This window comes from Vigna umbellata, chromosome 1 (genome assembly GCF_029865625.1).
Source record: "Vigna umbellata cultivar VRB3 chromosome 1, Vumbellata_1.0, whole genome shotgun sequence".
Classification (NCBI taxonomy): Eukaryota; Viridiplantae; Streptophyta; class Magnoliopsida; order Fabales; family Fabaceae; genus Vigna; species Vigna umbellata.
The window spans coordinates 41396889-41401483 of record NC_142165.1 but is presented as its reverse complement, the minus strand read 5'-3'; the positions used below and the strand labels follow the sequence as shown (position 1 = coordinate 41401483).

Sequence of the window (4595 nt, the reverse complement as noted above, 5' to 3'; positions counted from 1 at the left end):
TTTAATTATAAATAATCATATTTTAATTTTAAATTGATAAACATTAAAATTAATATATGTAGTCTGATTTATGACAGAGCGAATTTAGTAATAACTTGATAGATAATTTGAATAATCACTGAGTATCTAATATGGATAGGATGATCATACATACACTAACATACGATAAGTTAGCAATACAACTTATATGTATTGTGTTATAATAAAATAACAAGAAAGTCGTAAACCATATATACAGCTTACATATTTCATTTATATAATATTAATATATAACATGACGACTTCTACTTTTTTTTTATAAAAGAAAAAAGGTTGTACAATCCAAGCATGTACGACTTACCTGTTAATTAAAAAAGAATGACACACACACACACACACATATATATATATATATATATATATATATATATATATATATATATATATATATATAATTTTAAATGAAATTTGCTTTTGAATAGATTAGGCATCTTGTATACGTGGTTTCACATGTGATGATGAATTGTCGTTTTAATTTATGTAATGAAAATCAAATATATTGGTCAATAAGTAAAGAGTAATTATATCAGTGAAATACATGAAACATAAAAGAAAAATTAAAAAAAAAAACTAGAAAAAAGAATTTGATAAGAAGTTAAAAGATATTTAAGTGGAGTTTGAAAAAACAAAATTGAAGGACTAAGATTCTGTGACATATGCTACCCACGCTCTGCACACCAACCTAATGCAGACAACACTAACACTGCAACAAATACGACCCTCTTTTATTTCTCCTATCTCCTCTCCTCTTTTCTTGTTGACGCACATATTGTTTCTATTTAATAATTTGAATGTGTAGTTTTGATAGAAAATAAAGAAAATGTAATTTTGACGTTAGTGCGAAGAAGAGTGTAAATAAAAAAAAAGAGTTGAATATATAAAGTTAGTGTGGAGGGTTGTGTTTGTTGTTAAAGAAAGTTAAGAAGAAAATATATAGAGAGGGAATATGGGTCATTATCGGTGGCAGTGGCGAGAGATAAAGGCGAAAGTTAACAGAAGGGAGCTCCTCACACACAGAGTACAGTACCATGCAAACATGCCTTTCTCTTCACTCATTTCCTCAAATGCACCCACCCAGGTGTCACTTCTTTATTCCACTCCCAAGGACCACGGATCCACACCCTTTCACAATCACTTTGGTGCTTGCCTTACCCATTTCACACCAAAAATATTCTCAAATTTTTCTATAATCTTATTATTTTCATCACATCACCAATTTTTTCCTATTCACTCATATCTTTTTTCCTACGCCACATCTCCTGTAACTAAAATAATAACAAAACAATGTCAAAACACACACAATAATTTCCTTTATGTTATCCTCTCTTTGTATGTATCCAGTTCCGTATGGGTGGGAAAAAAGAGGCAAAAAAATGCAGTTATAATTCACTTTCTTTCATCTCAGTGAAATTACAAAATAAACCCCATCATCAACACGGGGTGTTGCTTTTCATCAAACAATCAAGCCAAGGGCGTCACGGTAACAATGCTGGTCAACGTTTGCTTCTGCTCATCCATCGTTCCATCATCGTGCCACATCAGCAACTGTGCCCGATGGGCTTCCACATCCCAATCCGTGGTCCCTATCACATACAACATAAGTCCCGCGCAACACACCTGGGCCGATAACAGGCCCAGCCACAGCCCACAGAACCCAACGTCTAACCAGAACCCAAGCCCAACCGCCACAGGCATTCCGACCAAATAGAATGCGCTCAGGTTGATGTTTGCCGCGGTGTTGGGTCGCGCCGTCCCTCTTACCACGCCACAACCCACCGTTTGTGGACAGTTTCCGAGTTCACAAATTCCGAGGATCGGAAGTGCCATGGATGTGATCCTTATAATGTTTCGTCATTGGTGAACATTCTTCCCCAAGACCGTCTCGTTCCAATGGCAAAAAGCATGGCCGAGAAAACCTATAATCACGGCCAGAAAAACAGATACTACGGTGGAAAGCTTCGCCCGATAAGGCTGATTTGCGCCCAGTTCGTTTCCAATGCGAGTGGAAACCGCAAAACTCAACGAAGAGGGGAAAACGTAAAAAAGGAAGTTGTTTGAATGAGTATACCCATGGAAGCAACGGTTGAAGTGGGGTTAACCAAAAGCCCACACAAAACTATCATGATCTCGTACCACCACCACTCCAGGCAAACGGAGACGCAGCTCGGCGCGGCGAGCCGGAGCAGCGGCTTCCACCCGGAGAGACAGTCCCGGGTCGGCGCGGCGCAGTGGATGCCTGTGAGGCACACGTGCGTGGCGAGGAAGAGGAGGATGGAGAGGCTGGAGGCAGCGGAAGCTGCCGCGACGCCGGCGAGGCCAAGGCGGAGTCGCGTGACGAGAAGGTAGTTGAAGGGGAAGTGGAGGAGGGTTCCAGCCAGGGACGCTAAGGTGACCGGGTGGGTGACGCCCTGCGCGCGAAGGTAAATGCGGATTGGATGGAGGAAGGAGTGGGTGAGGAGGTCGGGGAGGGAAAAGATGAGGTAGGTGTGTGCCATGCGGGTGATGTTAGGGTCCTGGTGCAAGGGTAGAAGGATGTTTGAGATGTTGAGCCAGAGGAAAGATATTGGGATGGAGCAGAGTAGCAGAAACATTACACAGCGGTGGAGGGTCAATGACAAGACGTTCATGCGTTTTGCGCCGAAGGCTTGGGAGCATAGTGGTTCCATCCCAAGTGCCAGACCCGACAGCACCGAATAACCTGTGATGTTGGCAAAGGCCATTCCTAAGGACCCCGCCGCCAGTTCCAGGTCTCCTAGGTGTCCCAGGAACAGCATCGATACCATGGAACGCGCGTAGAATATAAGTGCCGTGAACGCTATGGGAAACGCTAGCTCCATCAGCGCTTTCACTTCTCTCCTTATTCCCCAACACTGCTTCTCTTTTTCCGCTGCCTCCATCATCGTGTATTCTCCTCCCTCTGCTTTTGATCCCATCCCAATGGATTAGTTCTACCAACTTGCACTTCACACTTCGCACTCCTCACTCTGTTATGTGTGGGATGACCCAAACAAACACTCCCACCCACAGAGTTAGTGAGAGTGTGTGAACAGATAGATAGATAGATACACGAAACTAATAATTACCAAGTTTGAATGACAAGTCCAGGAAGGCCACCCTTGTATAAATAGAGATTTCAACCCTTTTACCTCCTCTTTAAATATTTACATCTCTTCCTTTATTATATAATTATTAATAACAAAAAAAAGAAAGACGAGGGTTGATGTCAAGTTCCATGCTTTTGCAACAGTCATTCATGACTCACCTCTCTCGTTTCTTCTAATAACCTAAAATCTTACAACCTTTCTATACTTTTCTTAACATGTCATACTTTTCCAATCTCTTTGGTAAAAAATGTATATTTATGTTACGTGTGCTCAGGTTTAATGCCATTGTATGGATGAAAATTACTTAAATACGTGGGAAAGTCAGTGTATTCTGCGGGGAACAATTTCCAACAACGGAATAGCTATTTGGTTTTTGTGAAATTGTGATTATGCTAGTTTCTTGGCCTTCTTAGGTAACTGCGATATCAAATTACAAAAACTTCCAATTGATCACTGCCATCTTCAGGTGCAATGCAATTACTTCAATTTAATCCGAGAATTCTTGAAAAAGCATTAAAGCACTGGATTACTGACAAAGGTGTCATTCATCATTAAAACATAATGCATGTACGGCTTACATATTGGTCTAGCGAAAGCATTTGACTTTGCTCCACAATTATATCGTTAATGTATCTATGAAAGCTAACAATGTTCTTGACTTTCATTATTAACTTCAATTGTTAATTAACAATAATGAAAGTATTTTCTCCAATCTCAATTATAAGAAAAGAAAATTAACTTAAACACAAACAAATTTTAATTACTTTTCTTCTTATTCATTAATATTTATTTCTTTTAATTAAACTTTTTTATTATCATGAAAATGTTAATTTGTGCGATATTTTAATTTTAATTTAGACAGTAAAAAAATAGTTTATTATAAAGAGTAAAAAGCGTATGACCAAACATTGATTAGTGTTTGACCAGTAAGAACTTTCTCCTATGACAAACTAACCACAAAAGTAGTCAGCCTTATCATGCTCTCTACTGTTAATTAATGTTTTCATATTAAATTATATCTCAGCTGTTTCAAAATTTATTCAATGTTTTTATGTTTATAATAAGGCGTATAATATTTACCTATTTATTTTTAAAAACTGGCAGTGGTAATTAAATAAATATTATCTATCTCCCTCGCGATTAGTCCACTCTTAATCACATTTGTTTAAAATTAATTACGAGGAAGCGTGGTTTTCTGTTTAATCATGATATCTAAGTTTGATTTTAGTTGAGAAAGAAGGCAATTAGGTAGTGTGTAGTCGGTAATAAGATATTAGTTGACTATTCGATGAATTGTATTTGTTCGATTTGATAAAGGAAAGGGCCACACGTGGAGTTTGAGAGCAAGACTTAATTTTTCATGGCATCTGCTGAACGTGAAGCAGCTGAAACTGGGTTTGAATGGAAGCAGCAAAAGGGTTTTAAAGTGGAGAAGTTAATAAAATGGTGTGG

The 4595-nt window shown here is 38.4% G+C and overlaps 1 pseudogene; it reads right to left on the bottom strand.

Annotated features, from left to right (window-relative positions):
• Positions 1–1423: 1423 nt before the first annotated feature.
• Positions 1424–3102, bottom strand: LOC148205388 (protein DETOXIFICATION 51 pseudogene; annotated as a pseudogene).
• Between the last annotated feature and the right edge of the window lie 1493 nt (positions 3103–4595).